Source organism: Sphaerodactylus townsendi, linkage group LG07 (genome assembly GCF_021028975.2).
Source record: "Sphaerodactylus townsendi isolate TG3544 linkage group LG07, MPM_Stown_v2.3, whole genome shotgun sequence".
Classification (NCBI taxonomy): domain Eukaryota; kingdom Metazoa; phylum Chordata; class Lepidosauria; order Squamata; family Sphaerodactylidae; genus Sphaerodactylus; species Sphaerodactylus townsendi.
Genome location: NC_059431.1, coordinates 104,521,934 through 104,539,588, shown reverse-complemented (window position 1 = coordinate 104,539,588; position 17,655 = coordinate 104,521,934). Strand labels below are relative to the sequence as shown.

Sequence of the window (17,655 nt, the reverse complement as noted above, 5' to 3'; positions counted from 1 at the left end):
CTTAATTTAACAAACCGTCTCTGCCTTAGTAAACCATAAATAATCACATTAATAATCAATTGGAGGAAAGTCAACATTCGTCTTATTCTTGAGGTGTAATATCCATGGTCACCAATTATCTAAATATTTTTCTACCGGGAGTAACCTTGATTGATGGAATCCTTTATCTAAAATAAAGAAATGTTGTACTTTGTTATTCCACTCTTCCAAAGAAGGTATTATATCAGATCTCCATACTTTGGCCAGAATTAAACGTGCTGCAAGAGTAAGATGAAACAATAAGTATGATTGGGAGGTAGTCACCTTTCACTGTTTTTAGTGGCAACTGCGGCCCTCAAACTGAGCAATGAGCTTAAGAACATAAGAACATAAGAACATAAGAACTAGCCTGCTGGATCAGACCAGAGTCCATCTAGTCCAGCATTCTGCTACTCGCAATGGCCCACCAGGTGCCTTTGGGAGCTCACATGCAGGATGTGAAAGCAATGGCCTGCTGCTGCTGCTGCTCCTGAGCACCTGGTCTGCTAAGGCATTTGCAATCTGAGATCAAGGAGGATCAAGATTGGTAGCCATAGATTGACTTCTCCTCCATAAATCTATCCAAGCCCTTTTTAAAGCTATCCAGGTTAGTAGCCATAATCACCTTCTCTGGCAGCATATTCCAAACACCAATCACACGTTGTGTGAAGAAGCTTGCCTGACAGGACCTTCCCAGGGAGGTTGCTGAATGTATTGCCTCTACATGAAGTGAGGGCAAAAATACGACCTATTATGTGCCTCCCAGCTACAGGTGCTTATGAGGACTGTCCTATACTTGCAGAACACATTTTACTTGTTCTATTGTTAGTCAAGCAAGCCAAAATAATAGCAGGAAATGAAATCTGTGTCAGGCAGGAGCTGAACTCAGCATGGTGTATAATAGTCACCCAAAACCAATTCTCTTTAATGGGATTTTAAACTGCCGATTATTGTCAATTTTTACTGTTCTTGTAACAGACGTGACAGAGGGCATAAAGTTATCATCAGAGGAAGAAAATGGAGATAGGTCAGCCACATTTTATAAGGCAATTGCTTGCTAAGAACCCCAGGAGACACTGTGAAGTCAGGAAGGCTGAAGAAGTTCTAGATAGAAAGAAGTTAAAAACAGGAAGGTCTAGTGCATAAAAAGGTCGAGCAGTGCGTTAGGTAGATAAAGAAACATCATTATTAATACTTGGTGTTTCTTCAGTTCAAGGTAAAAGAGAACAACAATAAAATAGCGGGATAAAAAAATTGATGGTATGAAATATGCATGTCTGATGTGATATTTTCTGATAATTTCTATAGTAAATCTGATAAAGCTTGTTCAAAAGATTTCTTTTGAAAATTGTGGTGGTCTATATTTTATTAAATATGTTTGTAATACATTATATTGCTTCTTTAGGAAGTCCATGACTTTGCATGTTGCAAAGCAGTAAGAATGAATCCAGTGAACTGATTCCTGTTCCATATGGTTAAGTCGGTGCTTTGGGAGTCTGGCACAAATTATACCACTGCGTGCAGAGGTAAGGAGTAGATCATGGTCCCCCTGGAGCCTTCTAACAAAACTGAGGGGTTACGTCAGAATAAATAAGGAGCTGGGACATCTCTTCATACCAGATACGACCAGTGGTAGCTGATTATGTAAAATTCTAGCAAAGGGAGTGTTACAGTGGTCATGACTAGCACAAGCAATGGACCTCCCTCCCCCAATTTTCTATCCCCTATATTTCCCATCACATGGGAAACATCTTTGTGTGGTTTCCCTCCACAGCTTCCATTCTGAGTGTTTTCTTCTCTCTTGCATAGTATCTACCTTTTCCCCTACCTTCAATTGTATGGCTTTTAAAATGTGATTGTTCGTGTGTGTGTGTTTTTCTGGAAGACTTTACTCCATGTGTATTTATTAAAGTTTTTTGGGTTCCCCCCCTTCAATTCTGAGAGTTTTATTTTAAAAATCTCCCTATCCATAGGTGATACCATGGTATAGATTTTTTTGATCTACATTGTTCAGCCAAGTTCAGAATTAGATACATGTTTACAATTCATTACAATTGTGGTTTCTGGATCTGATTTTAAAAATTTTTTTAAAGGTCTATCTGGAGGGAGAAATAGCTGAACACTTCAGAGATGTACTTGAGAGCCAGCGTGGTGTAGTGGTTAGGAGCAGGTGGATTCTAATCTGGAGAATTGGGTTTGATTCCCCACTTCTCCACCTGAGTGGCAGAGGCTAATCTGATGAACCAGATGTGTTTCCACACTCCTACATTCCTGCTGGGTGACCTTGGGCTAGTCACAGTTCTTTGGAACTCTCTCAGCCCCACCTACCTCACAAGAACATAAGAACATAAGAACATAAGAACAAGCCAGCTGGATCAGACCAGAGTCCATCTAGTCCAGCTCTCTGCTACTCGCAGTGGCCCACCAGGTGCCTTTGGGAGTTCACATGTAGGATGTGAAAGCAATGGCCTTCTGTGGCTGTTGCTCCCGAGCACCTGGACTGTTAAGGCATTTGCAATCTCAGATCAAAGAGGATCAAGATTGGTAGCCATAAATCGACTTCTCCTCCATAAATCTGTCCAAGCCCCTTTTAAAGCTATCCAGGTTAGTGGCCATCACCACCTCCTGTGGCAGCATATTCCAAACACCAATCACACGTTGCGTGAAGAAGTGTTTCCTTTTATTAGTTCTAATTCTTCCCCCCAGCATTTTCAATGAATGCCCCCTGGTTCTAGTATTGTGAGAAAGAGAGAAAAATTTCTCTCTGTCAACATTTTCTACCCCATGCGCCATAATTTTATAGACTTCAAATCATATCCCCCTCAGACGTCTCCCTCTCCAAACTAAAAAAAAAAGAGTCCCCAAACGCTGCAGCCTTTTCCTCATAAGCAGAAGGTGCTGCAGTCCCTCAATGAAATCATCCCTCGGCCGCCCTTCCTCTGCACTTTTTTCTATCTCTTCTTCAATATCCTTTTTTTGAGATGTGGCGACCAGAACTAGAACAACACAGTACCTCCAAGTGCGGTCGCACCACAGCTTTGTATATAACAAAGGGCATGACAATCTTTGCAGTTTTATTCCCTCAATTCACTTTCCTAATTATCCCCAGCAGTAGAGTTTGCCTTTTCATTACACAGCTGCCATACATTGAGTTGACATTCCCATGGAACTATCAACTAAAGACGCTTCAAATCCCTTTCCTGGTCTGTGACTGATAGCACTGACCCCTGTAGCGATGTATGTGAAGTTTGGACTTTTTTTGCCCCTATATTGCATCACTTTTGCATTTTGCTACATTGAACTGCATTTGCCATTTCTTAGCCCACTCACCTAATTTATCAAGGTCCGCTGGGAGCTCCTCGCAATCCTTTGTGGTTCTCACCACCCTACATAATTTGGTATCATCTGCAAATCTTAGCCCACCACGCTACCCACCCCTACTTCCAGGTCATTTATGAATAGGTTAAAGAGCACTGGTCCCACATCACCTACGGATCCTTTTTTGGGGACACCACTCCCGACATCTCTCCATTGTGAGAATTTCCCATTTTACACCCACTCTTTGCTTCCTGTTTCTCCAACCAGTTTTTTAATCCATAGGAGGACTTCCCCTCTTATTCCTTCATTGCTAGAGTTTTCTTCAACAGTCTCTGGTGAGGAACTTTGTCAAAAGCCTTTTGGAAATCCAAGTAGACAATGTCCACTGGTTCTCCCATATCCACATGCCTGTTTACATCCTCTCAAAGAACTCTAGTAAGTTTTGTAAGACAGGATTTGACCTCTGCAAAAAGCTATGCCATGCTGACTCTTTTCTCAGCAGGTCTTGCTTTTCTACATGTTTTATAATTTTTATCTTTAATGACAGATTCTACTAATTTACCAGGAACAGATGTCAAACTGACTGGCCTGTAATTTCGGGTCCCCCCTGGATCCTTTCTTAAAGATTGGTGTGACATTGGCCATCTTCCAGTCTTCAGGGATGGAGCCTGATTTCAAGGATAAGTTGCATATTAAAGTGAGAAGATCAGCAATTTCATGCTTGAGCTCTTTAAGAACTCTTGGGTGAATGCAGTATCTGGGCCAGGAGATTTGGTAACATTTAGTTTATCAATGGCTGCCAGAACTTCTTCCTTTGTCTACCACTATCTTTGTTAGTTCCTCGGATTCGGCCTCCTAAGAAGCTTCTGGTTCAAGGTGCAGGAATTTTCCTCACCTCCCTCTTGGGTGAAGACAGATGCAAAGAATTCATTCAGCTTTTCTGCAATCTCCCTGTCCTCTTTTAGCACACCCTTTGTTCCTTTGTCATCTAACGGGCCTACCGCTTCCCTTGCTGGCTTCCCTGCTTTGATGTACTTGAAGAACTGTTTGTTGCTGGTTTTGATGTTCACAGCCATGTGTTCCCTCATAATCCTTTTGCCTCCTTCTACAGCTAACTTGCTTCTCTTTTGCCACCATTTGTGTTCTCTCTGGTATTCTTTATCAGTTAAGTTGGACTTCCATTTTTCTAAAAGACATCTTTTTTTTCCTAATAATTTCCTCAACGTCCCTTTGTTAACCATGGTGGCTTTCTTTTGGACTGGGCGCTTCGCCTTTCCTAACTCTCGCGGAACACATTCTCCAGCTGAGCTTTTGTGACTGTGTTTTTAAATAACCCTCCAAGCATCTTGGACATTTTTTGACTCTCTCTTGATTTTCCCTTTTCAGCTTTCCTGGCGCGCTATCCCCTCATCTTTGAGAAATTTCCCTTTCTGAAGGCAAATGTAACTACATTAGTAGTTGTCACTTGTTCGCATGCAGAGATACTGAATCTGACAGCATTGTGGTCGCTGTTCCCTATCGGCTCAACAACACTGACTTCCCGCACTCAGGTCCCGGGTCCCACATAGAATTAGATCTAGGATCCACATCTCCCCTGGTTGGTTCTCTACAAACCATCTGCTCTTAAGCCATTGAGTCATTTAGCATATCCAGGAATGTTCCTCTCCTTACTATGACCTGAACATGCATTTTTCCAGTTTATATGGGGATAGTTAAAATCGCACATTACCACGACATTTTTGCTTTTGTTGGCCTCTCTAATTTCTTTTTTCCATCTCAGAGAATCCTCTTGTGCTGGCTTTGGTCAGGGGGGACGATAATATATTCCTATTAATGTTAAACTATGCTTCACCCCTGGTATTGATATCCCACAGTGCTTCTGTAGGGGAATCAGCTCCCTTTGCATTTCGTCTATTTTATGTGACACTTATGTTCTCTCTTTGATGTAGAGGGCTTTTCACTCCACCCCCAATACGCTTCCTGTCCTATCCTTCCTGGAGAGCCTGTAAGTTGGGGTAACAGCATTCCACTGGTTCTCCCTCATTCCACCATGTCTCTGTGGATTGCCCACTTTATATCAATGTCCTCCCTTCAAAACTCTGTACTCCAGCTCCCCATTTTAGGTCAGAATGCTTCTACTATTAGCATAGAGACACTTGTATACTCTGTCTCTGTCCCTAACCTGGGATTTATGTGTTTTGTCCCTCCTGGCCTTTGTGTAGTATCACTTTCATCACTTATCACATTAAGCTGTGCTCTTCACTCTGTATGTGGTTGATTTAAAAAAACCTCCCTTCTCTGTCTGCATCCCCATGGACTCTCTGTGGATTCCGAACCGAAGTCACCTCAGCTCCTGGTCGGGCTTTCCCCCAGGGATCTCAGTTTAAAAGCTGTTCTGCCACCTTTTTTTAATGTGTTGAGCGCCAGCAGCCTGGTTCCTCTTTGGTTAAGATGAAGCCCATCCCTTTTGTACAGGCCTGCCTTATCCCAAAAGGTTCCCCAGTTCCTGACAAATCTGAAACCCTCTGCCTTGCACCACCTTCTCATCCACGCATTGAGACTCTGTATCTCCGCTTGCCTAGCTCGCCCTGCGCGTGGAACAGGTAGCATTTCAGAGAATGCCACCTTGGGGGTCCTGGATTTTAACCTTTTTCCTAGCAGCCTAAATTTAGCTTCCAGAACCTCCCGGCTACATTTCCCAATGTCATTGGTACCAATGTGGACCACAACTGCTGACTCCACCCCAGCACTGTCTAACAGCCTATCTAGACGTAGCGTGACATCCGCAACCTTCGCACCAGGCAGGCAAGTCACAAGGTGTCTGTTGTGGAGAGAGGAAGGGAAAGGAGCTTGTAAGCCACTTTGATTCTCCTTACAGGAGAGAAAGGTGGGGTATAAATCCAAACTCCTCCTCTTCCTCCTCCTCCTCCTCTTCTGCTTCTGCTTCTGCGTCAACATCTGAGAGACAATGCATAAAAATAGAGAGAGAAAAGAGGGGACTAGGCAAAGGATCATAAAAGGGGTGGACAGTAGGGGTACTCACATGGGCTCATTCCGCACATGCAGAATAATGCACTTTCAAACTGCTTTCAGTGCTGTTTGAAGCTGTGCGGAATAGCAAAATCCACTTGCAAACAGTTGTGAAAGTGGTTTGAAAACGCATTATTTTGCGTGTGCGGAAGGGGCCATGGAGTTTTGCTACTCTTTTAAACTGAGCATTCTTGCTCTTTATGTGTGCAGAGGGATAGGCCGTTTCCGCACAGCCTCCCTGTCGCCTCCACGCCAGCGAGAATTCCGCCGGCGTGGAGGCGAAGGCCGTTCGCATGGACGCATGCGGACGGCCTCAGCAGAGGCCGGCAAACGGCAGGCGGCTCCGCACGGAGCCGCCTCTTCCCCCTGCCCCGTCCCACTCACCTTGTCCCCGTCGTCGCCTGCTGGCCGTCAAAGCCCCGCCCACACTGTCCTCTGACCCCTGGAGGTCGGAGGGCAGCGTGGGCGGGGCTTCGAGTGGGACGGGGCAGGGAGACAGCGTGTTCCCGGCGGCGCGGTTCGCACCGCGCCGCCGGGAAGACGCTTTCCCCCAACAACAACCCTTTAAAGGCGTTTTTACCGCCCCCAGGCCGTCGTTTTTGGCCCATGTGGAAAGGGCCATAGTGTTTACTATCAAAAGAATGAAAAAAAATAGTTGACAGAAACAGTGTCCAGGATACCTCTGGCATTATTCAAGAGGAACCCTTAACATTTATGTACTAACTGCAAATGATAATGATGTTTTTTCAGTACCTGAAAAGTTGTGTGGGGAAGGGGGGGGGAAGTATTTTTTCATAAGTTGAGGTAAGGCGTCTGGGTCCCACACACCAACTAAATAACCGTACAATTATTTGGGGAAGAAAAATAAATCATACAGAAGGGCCCTCAATTTGGGAGTATGATCTGTGTGAGGTACATGAAGCATTCTTTAAATTAAGAGGTTGCTGGAAACTGCCACAGGATGCTGATAAAGAATGGCTGATCTCTAGCAGAAGGAAGTGAGAAAAATGTTGTTTAAAAAGACAGACAACATTGTCTTTTGCAGGTGAAATATGGGAAAGGAAGAACAGTTCCAGATATAAAGCTCAAAAGAATAAGAGGCTGAACCTCAGCCTGTGCGTATAAATCAGATTTATGTATCTATCTCACTTGAATTTTAATCACACATAACCACCAAATCCATTTCTCTTCCCTCTGCCCTTCTTTCAAGGAGCTTAGCAAAACATACAAATTTTATTTTCACAACACCAGAGGTGTTCAGGGGGAAAATGGCGCCCGGAGACATCCGTTCTCTGGGTGCCCCCCCCCCCCCGCTATGCCTGGGGCATCACATTTTAATGAGCCTCCATACATATAAGTGTATTGCATATGCTTAATCCCAAAATGGTGAACACTGAACATTTCAAACATTAAAAGCAGTTTAAACACAAATTCACATAAAATATTTGTAACAATCATACATAACAATCATACATTCCGCACACGCAAAATAATGTGTTTTCAAACCACTTTCACAACTGTTTGCAAGTGGATTTTGCTATTCCGCACAGCTTCAAAGAGCACTGAAAGCAGTTTGAAAGTGCATTATTCTACATGTGCGGAATGAGCCTTTAACACATAAAAACACACAAACAGATGTGTGTGTGTGTTAAGTACAATCAAGTTGTTTCTGATTAGTGGCAACCCTATGAATTAATTACCTCCAAAACCCCCTATCAATAACAGCCATTGTCCCTTTCCGCACATGCAGAATAAAGCACTTTCAGTCCACTCTCAGTGCACTTTGCAGCTGGATTTTCCTGTGCAGAAGAGCAAAATCCACTTGCAAACCATTGTGAAAGTGGATTGAAAGTGCATTATTCTACACGTGCGGAAGGAGCCTTGCTCAGGCCTTGCAAACTGGGGACCCTGGCGTCTTTGGCTGAGTCCATCCATCTTTTCCTGCAGCCTTCACTTCTTCAAACATTTCTTTTTCAGGGATTCTTCTGATAAGGTGACGATAGTATGATAACCTCAGTTGAGTCATTTTAGCTTCTAAGGAGAGTTTCAGGGTATCTTTTTGGCCGTCTGCCGTATCCACAAAACTCTCCTCTATTGCATTTCAAATGAATCCATTTTCTTTCTGTCAGATTTCTTCATTATCCAGCTTTCACACCCATATATGGTAATGGGGATACTAAGGCATGAATTATCTTGCTAGCAAGTGGCATAGCCTTACAAAACAGGAAGGAGGACTTATAAGAGAGTTAGTGAGGGAATACTCAACAAAACAAAAAAGTATTCACCTGCTGGCAGAAGACATCAATAGAGCAAGACAGATTAATCTCCCTGAGGAGGGGGTCCCAACATTTTGGTAAAGAAGAAGAAGAAGAAGAGGAAGAGGAGGAGGAGGAGGAATTTGGATTGATATCCCCCCTTTGTCTCCTGTAAGGAGACTCAAAGGGGCTTACAAACTCCTTTCCCTTCCCCCCTCACAACAGACACCCTGTGAGGTAGGTGGGGCTGATAGAGCTCTGAAGAACTGTGACTAGCCCAAGGTCACCCAGCTGGCATGTGTTGGAGTGCACATGCTAATCTAGTTCACCAGATAAGCTTCCACAGCTCAAGTGGCTGAGCAGGGAATCAAACCTGGTTCTCCAAATTAGACTAACCCCCATCCTAGAAACCAGGTGCTTTGTATGGGTTTGAATTATCTCATGGTAAGTTTTCTTTGGTCTTTCTCTAATCGATAAATATTTTCCAGGTCATATAGGTGGGTGGATTACAAATTGTCGCTTTGTCTCCCATGGCCTGCTTATTGCCAGTAGAAAATCAAGTCTATTTCATAGGGCTATCCAGGAACCTGTCAAAACTTTGGTGGATTTCACACAGGCCAAATATAACAGGGGTAGGACGTTATATAAACCATGGGGGGGGGGGATTTCACACAGGTCAAAACAAGTCTGACCCATTTTATTCCCCTTAACCCAGGATTTTTGAAAGTCACTAAACCAGTGATCCTTTTGCACAGTTCCAGATCGGAGGTGCTCCCATATGTACACAACAGGCAGGAGACACTTAATTTCCCTCCCTTCCAGCCGTTCACTTTAGGTTCCTCACCGTCCACTGTCAGGGAGACTCTGCCCACCCGCCATTCTGTGCAGTTTACCCAGCGAGTTGCGGGCAGATTCTCTGAGTGTCCAACAGTGTACAAAGTCCCCCAAGCATCTTCCTGTGGCAGCGAGTATGAATGATCTATATAGCAACATGTTCAGGGCGGTTCCTTTTTCATAGTTTCTTTTGTGTGTTGCATATGCAAGTGCAGCCAATCAGATTGTGGGACAATTGGCAGGGCTGCGAGAGTTCATTTCTGTATACTTGTGCATCTACGCATGTGTTGCAGGAAATTTTTAAAAGAGAGAATCCGTGTGAAGGTGCAAAAGCAACCTGGATTGTTTCCATGGGCTCTGATCGCTGCCTGAATGGTTGAAGGAAAGACATGTGAATGAGAAAAAAGAAAATTGGTCCTTTATGATGACTGCACCCTGTTATACATAAGCTGTGCGGAATCTATCTTTGATTGCAGAACTGAGTAATATCTCTAACCTCGCTACTTCTGATTTTGCCTCATGTTCGCCTTGACTAGCAGTCAAGTGAACCTTTGCAGTTACTGTGGACGCTGGTTAATGCCTTAGATCAGTGGTTCTCAACCTGTGGGTTGGGACCCCTTTGGGAGTCGAACAACCCTTTCACAGGGGTCGCCTAAGACTCTCTGCATCAGTGTTTTCCATTTGTAAAATGGATAAATGTTAGGGTTGGGGGGTCACCACAACATGAGGAACTGTATTAAAGGGTCGCTGCATTAGGAAGGTTGAGAACCACTGCCTTAGATGAATTGCACCACTCCATGGTGGCGGTGATAAGTGCTATCAAGTCCCAGATAACTTATGCCTACCCTGCAGGGTTTCCAAAGCAAAAGATGAATAGAAGTGGTTTCCCAATGCCTGTTTCTGCCACTCAATCCTGTACTTCCTTAGTTGTCTCCCAGGGCTGACCCTACTTAGTTTTTGTGATCTGATGCAATTGGGCGAGCTTGGGACAATCAGGTCAGGTCACACACTCCATAGGTGTGCTCCCCCCCAAATGAATGAAAAGTTACTTGTTCAACCCACAGAAGGTAAACTTTTTGCAGCAGCAGAAAAATCTGCTCTTCTTTTGCATCTCTTTACTCGGTGCTGAAACCAGTCGAATAAAAAAGCATCATATGTTACTAATTGCACTTTTCTGGCTCTGTAAGAGGAAACAGCCACACACGCAGGTGAAGATACGGCAACAAGAGATGGTTTAAAGAGATGGTTTAAAACAGATTTTGGAAGCACTGCAGACCATTCATAGTGTCCAGGTGCCACCTCCTGGACAAACACCATCACGCACCTGTAACAGCAGTTTTCTGTAATGCATTTTTGCGCTACTATTCCAATGATAGTCTAAAAACAGTGGCAACATTCCAGAGAGCTTACCTGTACGCAGCAGCATGTGTGGCTTTTTTCCTTTGAACTGCTGGCTGATTCTTTCTGCCCCTCTTTTTTGTTTGTTTTGTGCTATCAAGTCCCAGCTGACTTATGGGGACCCCTTAGGGTTTTCATAGTAAGGGACATTCAGAAGTGGTTTGCCATTGCCTGCCTCTATTTCACAGCTCTGGTGTTCCTTGGAGGTCACCCATCCAAATACTAACTAGGGCCAACCCAGCAATCCAGGTTCCTACACCAGGTCTTGGTTTCCAAAGCACTTCATTGTATAGCATTGAAGGCTGCTTTTTGAGAAACACAAGCCTCAGCTACACTGAATAGTCAGAATGACTTGCATGAACCTGGCATAGGTAAGCAGAGAGTATTAGTGATAGGTAAAAAAAGTACCTTCCTTCACTGGACACTGCCTGTGGATCAAGATACTGAACAAACCCATACCTTCATTTGTTGATTTATATTATAGCTGGCACTGTAACTGTGTTGTGATCATATGATTCTGTGTTTGTTGTTTGCTACGACTTTGAGTCTGTGCAATAAAAGGCCTTGACATACATTGATTGTGTAGTAAAAATGGAAGAATTTCAAACAGGTGTAGTCCACCGATGTTTCCCTAGTGTATCTTTCCTCAAGAGAATCAGACCATATTGGCTTTTTGCATCAATCCAGGACAGGTGATTGAAGAATAACAAAATAGCCAGGTCTGGCAGAGCAGAACCTTTAACAATGATGGTCACATGATAGGGAAAGGAGGAACCAGAGTTATAACTCTGGGACTCCATGCTGCAAGCACGCATGGATAATTTGAAGACCAGCTGTGAGTAGGTAAAAAAGTGGGAATGAAAGAACAGAACTGCAATGGTGCTGGTCTCTAAAACTGCCTGTGGTAAAAATGATTTTTGGCCTGGCCTTCCCATTGCACTGTTGCTCTGTAGCCCTGTCTGTAAATAAAAAGAGAGGAGGTATGGTTCACTTGCTCTGCATGCCATCTTATAAGAAGTAGGTCCTTGCAAACAAGCCAGCCAACCAACAAACAAAACAGCCTCCCCAAATGAGGAGTGTTTGATCCCAGATGGGACGGTATGACCCACTTGAGGGTCCCTGTCTATAGGCTGAAGACCACTTTCCTAGATTAGCATTGTTTTCTTTATAAGAGATAAAATTATGATGTGGTAATTTCTGAAGTTTATTTGTAATGGTTTTATCTGCACCTGGCTCCGAGGCATCTACTGTCTCTTTAAGGGTCAGTGTGGTCTGGGTTTGGTGACTTTGCCTGAAGGGAGGTGGTTTGTGGATGGTTTTACATTGCAGCTGAAGATGGAAAGATTAGATTTGTTGGCCTTTTGTTCTTGGCATTTGAAGGATTGTAACTTTAATGCTAATTTTAAAATGCAATCAATATTTTCTTCCTGACAATCTAAGCATGATAGTTGTAAAACTTTTAGTCTTAGGTGTTGTAATTGATAGTATAGGGTGAGTTATTATGTGCCATGGATCCCTTCAGCAGTCTGCTGATGCTTACAAAATACATGTACATTTGTATTTATTTAGTTATAGATTTATTTAGTTATAGATTTCTACCCTGCTCTTTTCTGACCAAGTTTTTAAGTGCATAAAATAAAATACATAGGCTTATAAAGGAAGCCAGTTGTACTGAAATACAGTTATGCTAAATTTCAGTTCGAGGTTTGTGAAAATAAAGATGGACATTTTCCCTATCCAAGTAAACAGACTCTCTGAAATCTATCCAGGAATCCTTGGACCCCTGGTTAAGAACTCTATCTTAAAGCCACAATTCTCTCCACATAGTTTGGAACCTATGCAGATCTCACTTTTAGTTACCGTATGTTAAGGATGTCAGCCACAGTTAGGAACAAGATCTACCAGACCACAGCCACACAGTCTGGAAAACACACAACAACCTGTTTAGTCCGGCTGTGAAAGCCTTTGACAATACATATGTTAAGGAACTTTCTGAAGTTGTATTTCCCCTTTTTAAAAGCGCAATGAGAACATTATGTCCTGTTTGCCATTCTTTGTTTCCAAAAAACTCTGGCTGAAGAAGACCGTCACCTGATTTGAGAACATATTTCAAGTTTTCTGACTTTTTAAAGTAGTTTCTTGGGTCTGGTGCAGAGGTGGGATCCAACCAGTTCTCACCACTTCTCTAGAAGTGGTTACTAATTTTTTCTGAGTACCGAGAAGGGGTCACTAAAGCAAGCTCCCTGCCCAATAGGGACTGGAGGTGCGTGTGTGCGGCAGCGCCACTGTTTGAATCCCGCCACCATCGGAACCTGTCATTAAAATTTTTGGATCCCACCACTGGTCTGATGGTAGTTGTTGGATGGGGTGAAAACCTAAAGCCTTTGTTTTCCTGCAGTTTATTTTATTTGTGGTTTTGGCTGTTTCATTGCATTTCTGTTGTAGTCTTGTTTTTCAACTTTTGGGGGTCTCTGTGTGTGTGGGCAGGGGGGCTTCACTTATTTATTTTTAAAAGCTAGACTCTCCCCAGCATTCCAATCTTGTGTGAGTTTTCTTTCCTTTATTTGGTCAGGTGGTGGTTGGGTTGGCTTGCCTAGTTTACTTCCTGGTTCTTTTACACATTATTTATCTTTGGCTTTTCTTTCTGCTGTTAATATTTGTTAAAAACCATGTACTCTATTCTGTTGCTTTTGTGGTGAGGTGTGGAACTGGGTTTGTCCTTTTTGTTGCATTTTTTAATGTACTTGAATTTTTAGAGAGTTAGTTCAAGTAGGTTGTCTTTTCCTGGAAGAAATTTATCCTTTCTTATTCAACTGGTTTATTACAGTGTTGTTATGTTTCTTGGATGACTCATATGCTTGTTAGTGAAGTTTTTGTTGTGTTACTGTTGGTTTGAGTAATTATAAAATCTATCTTGTAAGCTTTTAATAAGTAACTTGTAAGACAGGTGTATAAGGAATTGTAAGAGCCACAAAATAAATCTCAGCATAGGGCTAGTTCCTCCCTAATTAGGCTAATGCTAGGTAATTAAGAAGAGGCCAGGTTGTTCGTCAAACAATAATTGTAGCCTAGTTTAACTGTACAAAAATTATTAGTGACCCCTCTGGGTTTCAAAACAGTTGAAGCTTGGTAGTTTTAGAAATATGATATTTTAGGTTGTCCTCTAATCCCACTTTTCAGGAGGGAACTGCTTAATTCTTGAAAAATAATTAGGCTTTGCTTGTAGGAATCCTTAAATTCAGTACATGAAGGCTTTTGAAAAATGTTCATGTCCGTCTCCAGGTTCCAAAAACAGTGGAGGAGAGAAAAAGCCAGAACTGGGATGAATCCGTGTTCGGCGATCAGGCAGTGGGGAGTTCTTGCTGAAACCTGGTTATTTCGCGTATCACGCAATTAATCGGCAGTGAGGAATCGACCTATAACATCAGCCTAGACTGGGCTATCCAGGTCAGGATTATTGTAGACAAACTTTCTGGCAAACCTAGTTGTATTGCTGTGCGATGTGTGACATAGTCTTGCTGTGATACAGACTGGAAAACACAGGGCTGTCTCTGAAATTAGCTCCCTGAAACAACTGCTTCATATTATTTCAGACGAATAGTCTGCATGTATGAATGAACCACTACAGTTATAACACTGCTAGTCTCTTGTTTCTTTTCAAATAACCTGTGGACCCAAGGACCAAGTTCAGACTCAGATTTCCATTAGCAGAAGGTGATGTGGAACTGAGTTTTTCTGCCTCCTATCTCACACTGCACCCCTTTGTCTCCCTGAAATAATGCTTCTGTGGGCACATTTTGAAGAGCTCAGGGCTCTGCAGTAGGAGACAGAAAAGTTCCATTATGTTGAAAGAAGTATCTGCCATGAATGGAAATTGAACTTTGGCTCTGACCCAATGCTTTTCAGTAAAGGCATTCACATGTTCAGCAGCCAATCATCAATTTACAGGAATCTATTATAGTTATACCAAGTTACATATCTGTTTGAGTGTACCTAATCTGGATTCTAATCTGGAGAACCAGGTTTGATTTCCCCACTCCTCCACCTTAGTGGCAGAGTCTTATCTGGTGATAAGATGTGTTTCTGCACTCCTACATTCCAGCTGGGTGACCTTAGGCTAGCCACAGGTCTTTGGAACTCTCTCAGCCCCACCTACCTCACAGGGTGTCTGTTGTGAGGAGAGGGGGGAAAGGAGTTTGTAAGCCACCTTGAGGCTCCTTACAGGAGAGAAAGGTGGAGTATAAATCCAAACTCTTCTACCTGGCATCTGAATGTGTGAACTGACTCCATTGGAAAGTATGTTGTTTGGGGGTGATGTAAAGTATTTGTGCTAATAAAAATATTTTTGAAGGGTTATGCACATATGCAAGTCAATGTTGCAATCTAATGTTTAGCATGGGTGTGTGACCTAGTCTTAAATTTATAACATAAAGAACTTGACCTTCTAGCTTCACATTCTGTGCAGATGATCATTCTCTTTTCATCGTTTTCATCAGAATACTCTTCCCGAGATGAAAATGCTTGCAAAATTTCTTTGAAGGCAAAAATGAGAACAGTAGATGGCAGCAGAATTCTGCACTGGCCATTCTTGTGTTCATCTGACAGTGATTAAGTAAGTTGTGATGGATCATTAAGCAGCAACGATTATAGATCACTTCTTAAATCATTCACGATGGTTTATAATTATTTACAGGTCTTTAAAGCTTAGCATCAAGAGTAGTGTGACAGTCAAGAACACACTGCTGGCCACCACTGCTGTGATCATAGAGTAACCAGATAGGATTATAAAAACTGGTTCACGAAGTTCTCTTTTAGGGACACAATTGAGTTGCACGGAAAATTCTGGTTTTCAAGGTGCTCTGTTAGCATAAAATTAGTTCAGTGAAACATGAGTTGCATAACATTTTGGGGTTTCATCTTCAGTTGCTTGCACATGGAGAAACTCCTAGTTTATTTTGAAATGCCAATATGAAGGCACACTCATTCCAGGTGTGACTCATGGATTCTTGGGGTTCTCCTCTTTAAGCCTAGAAAAACAAGACCTGTTTTTCTCCAGTTGAAATGGGAATCTTTGGAGTGGCTATGGATGTCATGTAGGTCTGGAAGCCACCCAGCTTCTACCAAGACTTATCAGATTGACCTTCCTCTACTCTTCCCCACTCTTGCAGTGGGAGACAACAGGAGGGAATGACATTGTGAATGCAGCAACGTAACTTCCAGGAGCTGCCTCTATATCACTCTAGGAATTTTCCCAATCTCTATAATTTATACCATAGAGACTGGGAGAATTCTTAGAATGGTATGAGCTGGTTAGATCACTTTTGGGTGATCACCTGGATGTAACATTGCCACATTGTTCCCCTTCCCTTACTGCACACTCTAAAAGCTCCCAGGCTGGCAGCACTAATCAAGAGGGAGGGTGCAGCTAAACACTGTCAAAATGGCATGGAGCGTCTCAGTCCTTTAGCTGTTTAGATGAGTTCTTACAGTTTCCCTGCCTAGCTGTATGATAGCATTACAGTGTGGCTTGGTGGGGGAAAGGAAAACAAGGGAAAGAGATTATGGCCATATACAAGCATAAACATATATAAACATTGCAACCAGGATTCAGTGATTAAATGGCAGAATTGACAACAAAGTCACACCTTAGTAGTCTAAAGACAGACAAATATTAACCTCAAATTTGACAGTTTTGGGGGCATGTATTAGGGCCCCTGGAAGGCAGGACTTCCTTTGGCATGTGGGACTTCCGGGGGCTTTTGCCCTGAGGCAGGGCTTGTAGGAGCATTTTTTTTGTTCATGTGGGAAGTGCTTGTGTGGGGACATGTGTGGTTTGATTTTGGGGCCTTTTCAGAACTGTATGTAATATAAAATTAATATTAAGTAATATAAATTTAATATAGAAGTAATATAAATGTGATATAAAGTAATATTAAAATTGTATTTAATATAAAACTGGTAGTTTAAATAATATAAAATTAATATAAAGTAATATAAAAATAGTATTTAATATAAAACTGGTAGTTTGGGTGTATTGATTTTTGGAGCCAGCATGCACTGAAAGTGCCTGCATTTGAAGGCAGCCATGTGTTTGGGCTGTGTGTGTTTTTTTTATCACCAGGTATGTCAGGACAAGCCTGGGCAAGTCCAGGCAGGTCCTTTTCAGCGATTAGGGAGGGTGTAATGATGCACAGTGCTGTTTGTGTGTGTAGGCGTGGCGATTTTGATTCGGGGTGATGCGTCAAGCAAATTGGAAGGGTGCTGAGAGCACTTCTATGCCGTCTCCACGCACACTTCGTGTATGGAGGCATACCGGGCCATGCTCATGTGGCATAAATATGGGGGAAAGGAAAAAGTGGAAGCACTTTTTCTGTTGTTGCTGGATAGGTGCCGTTATGGAAAGTATGCCTGTGAATTAAAAGGGGCAGACATTGAAGATGGGATTTATGAAGCCATGCAGCCTGATGTGTCTGCAGCGGTGCCAGACCTGGAAGAAGAGCCTGTTTACGTGGAAATGGCCCTGCACCAAGCACAACCCAATCAACCTTATGCTGCGGTGTGGTCCACCTGCATTTGGTCCTTGGTAGAGAGGGTAAGTATACTAGGGGAATGGTTGAGGAAGGTAGGGGGTTAAAAATGAAACGGTGCTGTGTGGAAAAAACAAGAATCTTTTTTCCCTTTTCTTTGGGAAGGCATTTCACAGTAGACATTTGCTAAAATAGTGTATGCTACTCATACAAAAGTAAAGGCGACTTGCTGCCAGTATTGCTACACAGTTGCAGATTGCCAGGATCTCAGGGCT

The 17,655-nt window shown here is 42.8% G+C and overlaps 1 long non-coding RNA gene across 1 annotated transcript; it reads left to right on the top strand.

The window, feature by feature from the left end:
* The first annotated feature begins 1,423 nt into the window (after positions 1–1,423).
* LOC125436293 lies at positions 1,424–17,438 on the top strand. The gene is made up of 4 exons (XR_007245040.1): positions 1,424–1,544; positions 14,136–14,300; positions 15,350–15,465; positions 17,241–17,438. It is a non-coding gene; the product is annotated as an uncharacterized LOC125436293 (long non-coding RNA).
* The last annotated feature ends 217 nt before the right edge of the window (positions 17,439–17,655 follow it).